The sequence below is a fragment of the Calonectris borealis genome, chromosome 1 (assembly GCF_964195595.1).
Source record: "Calonectris borealis chromosome 1, bCalBor7.hap1.2, whole genome shotgun sequence".
In the NCBI taxonomy this organism is placed as follows: domain Eukaryota; kingdom Metazoa; phylum Chordata; class Aves; order Procellariiformes; family Procellariidae; genus Calonectris; species Calonectris borealis.
This window is the reverse complement of record NC_134312.1, coordinates 51857917-51871606: the sequence shown is the minus strand read 5'-3', so window position 1 is coordinate 51871606 and position 13690 is coordinate 51857917. Positions and strand designations below refer to the sequence as shown.

Sequence of the window (13690 nt, the reverse complement as noted above, 5' to 3'; positions counted from 1 at the left end):
AAGATCTGCATTTTCTGTACAGCTGATGGACCTCTGTGTCAGTAAGTATTATATATACACCTATCTTCCTACATGTAAACATACGACCCTCAGAGCAAGCAACAAGCTCCACGCACCTTGGTGAGCCTGCAAAATGACTTTCATTCTGTGCTAAGTCCTCCAGAACAGATTTTTAAACTAAGGTAGATTTCAGCTTCAGTTATATTAAGTCACTTGAGCAGTAATACCTTCCCATAAGAACACCTCTGTCATAACACACCCTGAAGCTGGCCTCCATCCCAAGAAGGGCATTACAACGAGAAGGTAAAGTTTACATAACTGGACTTCATGCCCAGCAAAGGGGAATACTTCAGTCTTTGGAGTAAGATACTTGATTTGTTTTCATGATTCAAGTTTAATGAAATAACCTTAAGTAACAGGAGCAAAGAACCAGTGTGAATCAGTACGCAGTGAAAACTGCTAATGAATAAAACAAAACAGATTTTTGTTTCTACATATGAAAGCATCCATGTGTGTAGTGGTTCATAAACACAGTTACAAGGAAGGCTGTAGCTGAGTTTCTCCCTGAGATTGTGTTGCTTGTTTCAGCTGTTGCATCTAGGTGGAGTTGGTGATATCAGAAAGGATATAAGCCTGTAAGTTTTTTCTTTTTAGGAACAACTCACGGAGGTGATTTGGAAAATCGAGATATAAGCAATTATGATAATATCTCATGCCTTAGCAGATAGTATATATTCTTCTCACACACTTTTATATTTCGTAAATTAAAACAGGTAAAGAATAAAATCATACTTACAGAGAAAACACATTTAACACATTTTTATTATTTGAGTGGAAACCATTATGCACTATTTGATATTTGGATTTTTTTTCTGTTCCAAACAGAACTATTGTATTTTTAACACATTTATGGATTACTTCTCATTCACTCTTTCAAATATACGGAACACGCAACCGGTACACTACTACTACTACATCTGTTTTTCTGCAAGGACATCAAGATGTTTTTACTTATGCTGAGTGAATACAATATATGAAATTTATATAGTGTAGCTAGACTATATATATATACACATATCTGTATGTATGAATGCGTGTACTTCATCTACACTGATTCAGCAGATGGCACACTGAAATTCTAGCAATATTTAATGCAATAAGTGGACAATTCAATGTCCGTATTTCAAAGAGAGATAATAAGAGCTAGGGAACACTCTTCAGTAAGAGTTTTAGTGTTGTGAAATATGTTCATCTGATTCGTGTGATGAAGTGTGACCTTCTGTCCTACATACCCTTGTATGACCACAAGCCTAAGTCTAGCAGAGTGGTTAATGTATATAGTATGTATATAGTTCCTGCTTCTTGCAAAAGCCACTTAGTGAACATTCTGGTATAGTAAATGAATTTACTAACTTTTTAGAAAAGGGGGGATTGATAGAGGGAACTAACACTTAAGGGTTAATAACAGAGCCATTGTCTAGCCTAAGCCATAAATTAACTAACAATTCCTGACTGAGATTTCACCATGGTACATCCTCCCACTTGATAAGAGCGGACAGGCCTTGAACTGGCTCGTTAGGCCTCCTATGTAACGCTGTGATGAGATAGTGTCCTATGTAAATCACTAATAACGAACACCTGTGAAAGGATAAGTGTTAAAGGACAAGATAACCCGATGCCTTGTTACATTACAAGAGTCGAGGAACGGATGAGTTAATTAAATGACCATATATAGACAAAGGAAGCCCAGAGTTCAACTAACAGACACAGTGAAGAAGACTATGAACGACCACTGGAGAGGAAAAGACCCTAACCCTAATTTTACTGCGCATGCTTGGACTATGTAAATGACTTTTGGAACTCATTTTAATACGAAGCGGGGACAGGTCATGCATATGTATAGGCATATTACAAAATTATATGAATATGTAATGTTTTACTGTATATATTTATGATGAGTGCCGCGTTATGGTGTGTGTCCTGCTGGAGCGGAGACTCCCGGCACACCCAGCGCTGTTTGCTTGCCTCTATTCGTTTAATAAATTTAAACTTTAATTGGAACCTTCTTTGGGGTTCAGTCATTTATCACAGTGTCGTACGCCACACTAACTGTTCCGTAACATATTTAACAGATTTTTGAACATTATGCCCAGTAATGCATACCTCTCTAAAATTTAGAATTTTACAAAAGAAATAAAACTCCAAAACTCGAAGATAGCTCTCACTACCTGATGACTGCATTTGACTGAAACAGAGATTAGGCATTGTCTGTTTTACATACTATTCTAAAAATTCTTCTCTGCCCAACTAGGAAATCAAGAGGCATCTGTGTCTGGTCTAATCCACTAATAAAAGTCCTCTGTAAAGTGATGTTAATGAAGAACTTTTCTGTGCAGCTTGGACATAGGAAGTACAGGAAACACTGAAGATCCTCAAAGGTAAACACGTGGTATACTGCAATTAGTTGTCCATCCAAGTACTACTTTTTTGCACAGTATTTGCTAGTTTAATGCTATCACATGATAATTCAAGTAAGTAGCTAAGTGTTATTTCCTATTACATGCAATTTTATTCACATTTTTTGACATTTCTTTAAACTAAAACCCACTTGCAAGCAAGACTCCATTTTCTTTGTTTGCTCCAGACTTTTTTTTGCAAAAAGTTGTTAACTTCTAATTTAAATTAAAGATAGGTGGGGCATGGCAAAAATATTTCTAATTCTGAATACAGACTTTTTTCATGACCACTATGAAAATAAGTCATCACAAAATAATTACACAAACCACTAAGTCAAGTGATATGTACAAAATAAATATCACTTGGAAATTAAATATGTAAAGCACCAATACAGCAAGGTTATGTGAGTGAATATACTTTTCAAACATGCCCATCACCTCGGTATCTTGACACAAGGGTATTTTAATCATGCAATTACATACGATTGTCACAGATACACAGAACATTTTTACCATAACACAGCCTTCTGTGTACCCCATTTCTGAACTTCACCCTAGAAACTATTTATGCATAAATTACTTTTAATCTGAAATAATCAGAAAGCCTGTATGAGCAAAATATGAGATGAACCATGACTTTCTGCTTGAAATTAAACCATTGACTTTTGAAGTTGGAGTCCTCATGACTGAAAAGATGCTGCATTGTAAAAGCTTGTCTTAGCGCTACACCTCTAAGTAAATAAAGATGTAAGTTGTCTCCCTTTCAACTGCAATGTTAGAAAGGCTGACAGGGCTTCACAAAACCCTCCTGTGTTAGGGAACGGAAACTCCTAATGAGATTAGTTGGTGTGTGTGCAGACATTACTTAGCCATGACTAAATGGGCTCTCTTCCTGCAGCCAGTGGAAAATTCAGGGAACTTTTTCCCCCTGCAGCATCAGAGTCCCTCTAACCTTCAGCAAAGCCAGATCCAAAAACAACTCTCCACTTTCTCTCCCTTTCTCTCTCTCTCCTTTTTTTTTTTTCCCCTTCCCTTACAAACATTTTTAGTGTTTTTTCGGTTGGTCGTGGAAACTATCCACGTCGGCCAAGGGGTCTTGGGGCAGGCGGTGGCTAAGAAAAGCGGGGAGGGGGAGGGCCGGGGAGAACGCAGAAGACTACAAAGGAAACTGTAAAAGGGAGCAAATATATAAACCTGAGAGGGAGAAAACCACAGAGTTTCTTTGTGAGCTGCAGTGACTCATTTTCAAGATGTTGTCTGCTGCCAGTTTCAAACCGGAAGCGCATGGCAATTAGTCTTGCTCTTTCCAGACAAGCCAGAAACTCTCCCGACACTTTTTTTTTTTCTCTTTTTTAAAGCCCCTTCTGCAGTTTCTGCAGGAGCCTTCCCTTCCCTTCCCTCCCCACCCCACCCCCCACCCCCGCCGCCGGCCCCGCTCGGCCTCGCAGCGGCGCCGGGGACCCCGCGGCGCCCCCCGCCGCCGTGACAGCCAGCCGGGCGGCCCCCGCCGCCCCAAACGCCGTTATCATGATGCTACTTGTACGGGGCAGGCCCGCGCCGCCCCGGCAGCCGGACACCGCCGGGGAGGGGGGGCAGCCGGACACTGCCGAGGGGGCTGCGGGGCGGCGAGGGGTCCCAGGGCTTCCCCCGACCTGTCAGGCAGCGCCCCCCTCCCGGCCCTGCCTCTCCTCACACCCCGGCCTCTTCCCCCTCGCCCCCGACATACGCTCCGTTCCCTCACCTACACCCGCGGCTCCCGGGGGGCGGCGGGGCCCCCGGGGCAGCCCTCGACCCGGGCGGGGGGCCCCCTGAGGCGGCGCGAGCCCACCCCCCCCAGCACCCCGCGCCCTCCAACCGCCGCTCCCCAACCGCCGCCCCCTGCCCTCGTTACCGCCGCGCTGGCCGGGCCCGGCCCCGGGGCAGGACCCTCGGGCCCCCCGGCCCCGGCTCCGAGCCCTCCCTCCCCGCGCTGCCCGCCGTCGCTCCTCACCTTCAGCCCGCGGTTTGCCCCACGGTGTCCCCCCCGCTGCCCCACCAGCGAGGGGGGCGCCGGCCCCCGCAGCAGCCGCCGGCCTCCCCTTCCCCTCCCCGAAGCCCCCCGAAACTTTGCAGGAGTCGGGGCAGGCGCAGCAGCACTTGTACCTACCCAGAGCCTGAGGGACTTTTCCGCTCTCTCCTGGTAGTTTAGAGGGAGCTGGGTAAAATCCCCTGGTTCTCCATGCTGACAGTCTTCTGCAAACGCTCTGTTGCTCTTGTAATGAGATCCTGATTTTTTCCCCCTTTTTTTTTTTCTTTCTTTCTTTTTTTTTTTTTTTCGGCCGGGGTGTGTGTGTGTGTGTGTGTGTGTGCCTGTGAGAGAGAGCGAGCAGGAAGTCAGAGCAGTCAGACAGAGAGCCGGCTCACTTCCTTTCCTGCATTATTCCCCAGGCGGTTTGCAGTCTGTGTAAACAGGCTTTTCCTCCCCTCTCCCCTCGCTCTGGCCACTGATGTGCAGCATGGCTGTAATATAAGACACACACATAGTAAAACGGGTAACGGTAACTCCACAGGCTCGCAGGGAGCTCCGGCGGCTCCCCCGACCTCCACCTCTTCCTGTGCTACACCCCTGGGGAGGAGCTTCCCGCCAGCCCAGCGCTTGGCCCACCGGCGGCACTCGGCTACTGGCCGGCTTGAGGTGGCTTGGCAAAAACACACCCGCTTTTCCCCGGGCGACTGCTGGGAGATGCTTGTGAAGCGCTTACGAGCGGCGCTTCGTCCTCCCGGAGCATCGCCAGCGGCCTCGGCGAGGCGCCGACCCTGGGAGAGGCGGCCGTCCTTGTCCCACCGAACTGGGGGCTCAGGTCGCGGTGGAGCGAAGCCTTGGCCGCCTCCGCTTCGGGTCAGTGGAGGTTGAGGGGTTGGTGGTGTGCGGTAGCTCGCTAGATGCGCTGGCCGCCTTCCCGAGCTGGACCTCACGTAGATGGCAAAATACAGAAACGGTGCAACGTGGCACAACAGCATAAATTGAGGGAAATGACATATTAAAAGTCAAGGGGCGCTCAAATCGTTAAATCCGACCTGGATCTTCCAGCTCCACATCGTATCTCAGAGGCAGACCAGTGGTAGTTTGCTGATTGGGATTTAGGTTTTGACCCTCAAGCTATAGACCTCAGATCTAAACTGTTGGTCTGGATTTATTAAAAGGGACACTTTTCCAGTATTTGGAGTTTACATCCTTTATGTCTTTTCTTGTGTCTCATATATCTGGATTGTACTGTCTATTTCTAACTTTATTTGGAAATTTTCAGAGTGAGTGACATTACCTTCTGTATGCCCAGTGCATCAGTGATGTTCAATGCATAATACTTTAAAATCAATATTGCACTGCTATTTCTTTTAACAGTCACAAGATTTATCATTCCAGCACAATAACTGCAGTTCAGAATGTTCTTGACGTGCAATAACACAGAAGCTATGATTATTTTTTATCACTTTGTTGGGTTGTTGCTTACAATGTCATTGGGAACAAAAGTATGCTATGATGGAATTAAAAAGATCGTCGCTGTTGGCCACTAAGCATTAGTCAATAGCATCCGAACAGCTGGCAGTGAGCAAATTGCGAGTCTCTTGTGGAAGTCCGTCAGGTTTCTCCCTTCTTGTCTTCTAACATGCCATGGGGGAACAAGAATAACACGGTACTGGCACACCAAATTATGTAACTTTGTTATTTTCCTTAAACAATTCCCTTTTAGAAGTCATGCTGAATTTTAGAATACAGATGTGAGGTCTGCTAAATCCTCATTTTGTGTTTCCCAAATAAAGAAACATTAAAATGTTTAACTTAAGATAGTCTATTTCCTAGATTAAAATGCACAGTGAATGAAGTCCTTGCTGTAACAGTTAGTTTAAGTCATTAGGATGCAGGAATCAGTCTTTGTTTGGGAACTACAACTGAAGACCCGGTTTCGCAAAACCAGGGTAGCCAGAGAAGCTTTTACAGTACCAATGTGCAATGTTGGACTGACAGCTGGGGGTACCGGCATTCATCATCTACATTTATCTTGCGTTGATTTTGTGAACAAGAGAAGATGCAGAGACGCTCCAGAGTTACCTTGACTGGTTATTGGTGTGGAGATCTGAGAAAACAAACTCTCAAAACCAGTATAACTTCTTTTCTTTCACAAAAGTAAATAACACTATGTCTTTTTAAAAAAAAAGTTTAAAAATTAAAATGTTTCTTTTATGTATTATGCTGTAACTTGGTTGACAGCTCTGGAATTTTTTTTACAGCACCAGTCCTTTTTTGTCTATATATTGAGGTAGAAACCTAAATAAAGTTGCCATGCTGGAGGTTGGATGGCCACTGGATGAGGGCTCTTCATATTACCCTACGGATGCTGGAGAAGAAAATGCGGAACTTGTTTAATGGAATAAAGCCACCAGGATATGTTGGAAACACGAGGAATTCAGAAAGTTCTGCTGGAAGTGGAAGAAAATGGGAGCTTTTGGCCAGGGCTACTGATTCTAGCTATCTACGGATCTCCTCCGGAAAATATTATTTAAAACTACCTCTATGTGCTTGATAAAACCGCTGTGCTTTATGGAATGGTTGACGAAGCTCTCTCATCTGCGGTATCTGCCTGCCTAAATTAATCTAGACTTATAGTTATCCTTAAGGATTATCTGATGCAAAAATACAAGATGATGAATGAGGAAAATTGCAGATTTGTATTGTGTAGGAGCCTTTTTCATCTGCAAAAGCAATTCCACTCAGAAAACCTGTTTATTTATGTAGTCATAAAAATGCTAGTTATGTTTTTAGTAGAGTCACTAGTCAACTTCTGTGTTTCGATTCACATCCATTCATCAGCACATATTATCATTACAACTGTTAATTGTAAAGCCTGAGTCCTGTCCTCAAGCTGTGCAGATTTGGGGTTTTAGCTTTGGAAATTGTTGTTCCTTGCTCAGAGTTGGTCCAGACAACAGCTGTTGCACTCGTAAAAGACTAAGAGTAACTAGCGACAGCTCCACTTCAACCAGTAAGGCAAGTTACCGCTGTTGACAGTCCTAATCTGGTGCGTTCAGGCAGTTGTTGAACAAACATATGCACCCAGGATGTCTCTGTGTCCTGTTTATCTAGGGATTGTGCAGTTTGTAAAAGAGCCTGTATTTATAAACCTGCCCTTCTGTTGAAAAAATTGCCCCAAAGCATTCCTAAGTATAGGGAGACTATAATTCTGCCTCATTTTTATTAGGTTACATCAATTAAGAAACCAGGCTTTGTCTGTCCTTTCAGATTGCTTCTACGGTATTTTTAAACTGTTCATAAATCTCATGTGCTGCTGTAATCTGAAACAAGGAATCAAAAAAATAATGGTAGATTTTCTGTGCTCCGGATCTCTGTTTAAGCTCTTCAGGCTGAGGTTCATGTCTGTGTTGGTCTAGGTTCTAGTGTAATTTCACTCCGAGCTTGTGTCCCACTGTAATTAAATTATTAAATTAAATTAAATAACTGTAATGTCACTTTGCGGTACATTATTTTCCTTAAATGTACATAGATGCTTATAATTATGTGTAATTATCAAGAACAAAGTCGAAAGCAGTTGGAAATAATTGTCGTTTCATTTACTATTTTAATTGCAAATATATTTAATGAATGTATACCTTGTTTCACCCTCTCTAAACATTTTGTCTTTCTTTCTAGATTACAGGCTCTGTAGTGAAGAGGCTTCAAATTTGTGTCTGCCTTTATGACAACTAACACAATAGGTTCTGTGGGAGAATCACTCATAACCATTCTTCTTTCTTATTTTCTAGTAATTCTAGCTTGAATAACCACCTGCCAGGTTACAGGGGGATTTCCAGAGGATTTAGGAAGGTAGGTATATAGAAACTAATTACCTGAGTTGGAATGACAGCCTAATTCATGTAGGATTCTTGTTTGTCCTTCACAACATACTATTTAAATGCCTTGCAAATGTTGTATCAATATTGATGAATGTTCCTCTAGCAGGTTTGAGTTTTCTCTTTCACACTTTCCTGTAGCTGGACAATTGTTGGCTTCAGAGCCAACAATGTCGTTACTGCAAAAAGTCCCAGGGGATCCATACCGCTCACAAAGTGGTCAGGTCCTCAGTTTTATCTCATCTCGCAGGCAGCTTCACTGGGAAGAAAAGTCCTGTCTGCAGTACTGTCCAGTGCTACCTCCAGCATGTAACACTGACTCTAAACCCACGGAAACTCAAGAGATTGGACTGCACATTGTTCCCTGGCAAGCATTATTTCTTCCTGGGCTTTTTGCTGAGCTATCTAGATTAAAATTGTGAGCTTTAGAAAAGGTTTTAGATGGCAGATGTCAACAGAAGTGTGTTCGCTGTTGAGAAACCTCTTGTTCGAAGTTGGATCAGATTAGTGGGAAAAACAATTGCATGTCATCATCAAAAGATGCCACATTTTCTGGAACAAAGAAATTCTGCAAGTTTCAACCTAAAATGTTTCCTGTCAGAGGCAGGAGAAGGGCTAAGTTGCTTCTTCACACCATGAAACAAGTATACTGTGCAGATGGTAGGACCTCGGCAAAGAAGCGGGAGCCTCTTCCCTCCTCCCGGGGACTTCTTTTTCTCTCAGGGAGCATGTTCCAGTCCCTCGTGACAGAGGTTGTGAATGAGAATTACTGCTGTGTTGCAATTAGAAATCTGCCTTCAGACTTGAGGGAACGATGTTTTGGAGACCCCAAGGTTTTCCTCTTCTCCCCTACCGACCCGCGGAAGGCTGTGGTGCTTGATCAGGAAGGAGTGTTTGGGGAAAATTACTGCTTTTACACTCCTCTTCCTCTGGCACATTTTTGCTTTCCTGAATGTTTTGCTTTCCCTGTATGTTGTTGTGGAAGAAAGCACATGACTCAACATGTTTCAATTAAAAGCATCACTTGCGTGTACGATTTCATTAGGTTTGCCTTCTTAGTGAAAGTTTTAAAAGGAATTACCTCCTGTGTGCAGTGTAATTGCCTATGATTTTTTGTCATTTCAGGAATGTCGTGTCGCTGAGTGTTGAAAGAGCCTACAGCACCTAAATGAGCAACCCAGGAAAACAGGGAAAGAGGATTCAAAGAATCTTTGAATAACCGTGAGGTCTAATCTAACTGCAAAGATTAACTGTTTCAGAGGTCACTGTGCTTCTTAAATCTTTCAATCTGGTCTACTGCAATGTCTTTTCCAGGCTAATTAATTAAAGGTCTGAACTAGAACTTTAGTTGCATTTTATTGGTCTCTTTTTTTTTTTTCCCTGTCTCCCATCTGTCTATTTTATTCTAACCTAATCTCTAAATATAACTTAACCAAGGTATTTCTACTGCCAAATATCACCATAGCATCTGAATATAATTAAACTGCTTTTACTGTTCTCAAATGCTTTTGGTCAAATGGAGCGCAACTCACTGCCACTTCTGTTCAGCCCTTCTAAGATTTTTAGATGACAAATGAAATTGTGCAGATTTTATCTTCAACATGTGACCTTATAGCTTTTATGTTTTCCGGTATGACACACACACTTTGAGAGCCATTTCTACTTAACAATTTTCAGTTAGGTGCAAATGACGATATTTTTTTCTCTTCTAATTACTGTGTATTTGATTATGATGTTCCAATGATTGTTAATTATGCACGTTCTTGGTGATATGCATTTTCTAATAAAATTATCAATGTTTTCTTAAAGCCCTCCCTCTTCTCATACTCCATAGCCATAATTATAAACCTCATATAAAAGACACTTTGGAAAAGCAAATAAATCTTCAAAATATCTTTGGGTTTTTAAAGTCAAAACTAACCCCTTAACCAGTCATTGGTGCAAACCATAAAGTACATGCATTATGTTTTTCCTATGGGAAATGACTGCTATTAGCATAACTGTAGCTGCCTTTTGCTTGCTAGAAAATCCTTTTTCTAAGTCACATTACACAAAAAAAGTTAAAATATTAACGTGTCTTAATACCTTTACCTTACATGTGCATATGCACTCATTTTTCTTGATGTACGGTGACAGAGAGAGACTTCCGAAAACAATTCAAAGCATGTGAGTTAGGACCCCGATATGAATGATCCGGAGGTGCCTGCTTCTCTCCACTTACTATGCTGGAATCCTGGGAAGCCTCCCCAGCTAACTCTGCCACCCAAATTATGTGCAATCACTTTTCAGCTGTCTATGAGATTTTTTTCAGAGTTTTTTGCTATATATTTGAACTACAAGTACGAAGAGCTTTCAGTGTAGGCATACTCACATCTAAGTCATTTAAAAGTGACAGCATTTTGATCCTTCTAAAAACTCAAGTAATATAGGCTTGCAGTGCAAACTTGTTCTTGTTCCTCCAAAAATTCCCAGTTTGTTCATCTTATATACTGGTTTGCTCTATATTAGATCAGGACTGCTATCTTGCCTATACCTATACCTATACCACATTGAAAATCTGATACTCGTTTGCCCGTCTGATAACTTTTTATCGCATACTAGCGATAGTCATTGTTCTAAGAAGATTGCTGATGTGCAGCCAAAACTACGACTATATGAATACTGCCTTGGCTGTTGTTGTGCGCTCTTGACTGTGTGTTATCAAGAGGTGCCACATTTACATGGAAAACTTTTTTGATACAAACTGTAGGCTCTTTCATAACCAGACTTAGCAAAAGACCGTAAACACAAGCCTAAGTCCATACCTACTAAACAAGTCCTTAAAAGTTAACCATGTGCTCTCATGTTGTGTTTAACACAAAATAAATTCAGGCAACCACAAACCTATGGGAACGACTAACATGGCTGTAGCCCACCATTGGTGTCATCCAGTGAAGCACAGCTGCTCCAGGTGAGAGGACAGGGCATCGGCTATAACCCTCACATCCACATTTCAGCTGCATGCAACACCAGATTTAAGCACATTCTTAAGCTTTGCTGAAGCAAGGCCTTACAGCCTTGTGCAAAAGGTGTTGAAGTTATGGCGAGTTTCTTTTGACTTCAATTTCAAATCAGGGTTTCAATCAGGGATTTATTGTGGACATAATCTTCAGGAGGACTTTGGTTAAATACCAAGTTTCTTCAAAATCCTACAGAGTTTGTAGTATAAACTTCTTAGTCCGACACTTGCTCATTCTGCTAAAAGGAGGATGCTATACCAAATAGATTATTGCTTACATTACTCCATGTAATATAGCTTGCATAATTCATGTTAAAAATTGCTTTGAGATACCATTGCAAGAGAAATTGCAAAAATACATACACATAGAAATGTATAGTAAACTATGCTGTAATGTAAGTGTTTTTAAACATTTAAAGAGAAAAAGGAAATGTTATAAACTGTTGGTAAATTTTCTGGATGCTGTTTATGTTTGAACTTTTCTCCGTTTTCCTGTAGAAACTTCCGTATCCTCTTCCTGTGTCCCTACAAAGTTTTGTACAATGCAGAACAAGAAATGCTACAGGGATTGTGCTCCACCTTTCTCCTTCCTGCTGGGATATCCTTTCTGTAGAGAAATGTAGAGTATGTAATATTCAAGTAAAAATGTTATATTATTCTTTATCTCAGTCATTTTCTGTAATCTACAACATATCAAGCTGAGTGTACATTGGTTGCAGAAGTGCACCACTATTTTTACATTTTTATGACATATGAGTTTCTCAGCCAAAGGTAGCTAAAATCTGTTACAAAGTTTCTTGTTTTCCAGAGCCTTATCAAGGGTTCATGTCTAAGCCAAACAAGACAAGGGTGGGTTGGGTTTTTCTCTTCATTGTTTCGACTGAATTAACAGGAAGGGGGGAGTGCTTTACCTGTCTGACACTAGAGCAATATTCATTAGCTCCCACTTTTCACTTGTCTGTCTGTCCAGACTCTGTCTGTATCCTTGTGGGAATTGTACGGGAATTTCTTAACTCCCAGTAATAAATAAGGAAATTAGTAAGGGCCTTTGATCTGAGCTCCAGTCTTAATTCATTCTAAAAGTCAATAGTTACAATAAAATAAAGGACCAGGACTTTAAAAGCTTAGTTAATGTTAATGGACCATGTTCCTGAGCAGTCAGGGTAGGCTTTTATCGTCGTACTGTTCCTCTGAATGTTGGAAGCCTGTTTTATAACCCTACAGACATATAAATGCAGATGTATATATGTATGTTTCTCATTTAGATCATTTAGCAGTTCTTCCCTAGCCATAGCAATAAGGCATGATGGTGGTCAAGACGGACGAGAATTATTCTGTAGTCTAGTAGACAGGGAAGATCAGAAAACTAACTGATTATTCATTTCAAATGAAGTTAATGTATGTAAAATAACGAATGAGCCACAAATTAAAATAATGTAAAAAGGCAGAGACTTTTAAAAATATGCAGAGGTTTCAGACAATTTGTTGAACTACATAGCAAATAGGAAGTAGATGTTTTTAAATCTACCTTTAAAACGATACACAACAAAGCTCCTCCCTCTGCATGGGTGAGATCTGCTGAGTTAAAGTTTCTTATAGTTACCAGTCTTTTATTTTCCCCTCCACCTTTTCTGATAATGTATATATTTTATTGGCTTGTTTATCTTTCTTTTCGTGCTAAATAGAACAGGCAAACAGAATAAGGGGAAATGTTTTGACTTGTGGGAAATTAATAGTATGAAGAACAAAATAAGGATGTAGCCAGCAAAATTCATTATTTAAAATTTGTGCCTTTGCTGATTACCAAACTGATTAAGAAGTATATTCCGATTTAACCTTTATTTTATTTATATTTTATTTATCATACCTATTTATATGATAATGTTCTTGCCTGATCTTTATTTCTTTAATAATAAGTAATTTAGCACGAGGCTAACATGTGGCAAAGAATGGTCCCTAAAAAAACCCATGTTTAAAACCGATACAATGACACTGTAAATTGATGAGAGTGTTTTTTTCTAAGCAAATCACAAAATGCCTGTTAGCAGTGGGAACTATGCTTTTGCATGTGGCAAACATTCATGATTGTGTTAGAGCATTCTGCTTTTGTGGTTAATAGATTTGACTCCAATTTCTGTTCTGCTCAGGCTCCCTCATGTCTAAATTAACAGAACTGTACTGAAATTGTCGGTGTTACTCTGAATTTCCATTGGGCTAATTATGAACAATTTCAGACCCTTGCTGGTGTTTCAGAAATAAATATTGGCTTCCTAATCCCAAAGAGACGGAAATAACTAGCCCATTTTTTAAAAGAAATGAATCTTTTGTGATCACACACCATGTGAGTGCA

General features: G+C 41.1%; 1 protein-coding gene across 1 annotated transcript in view; it reads right to left on the bottom strand.

Moving 5' to 3' along the window:
• ELK3 (ETS transcription factor ELK3) overlaps window positions 1-5423 on the bottom strand; it is a 43649-nt gene extending 38226 nt beyond the window's left edge. The window contains exon 1 of the mRNA XM_075151630.1: window positions 4603-5423. The gene's annotated coding sequence lies outside the window, so the exon portion shown is untranslated. The remainder of the gene's footprint in view (window positions 1-4602) is intronic.
• Window positions 5424-13690: the final 8267 nt, after the last annotated feature.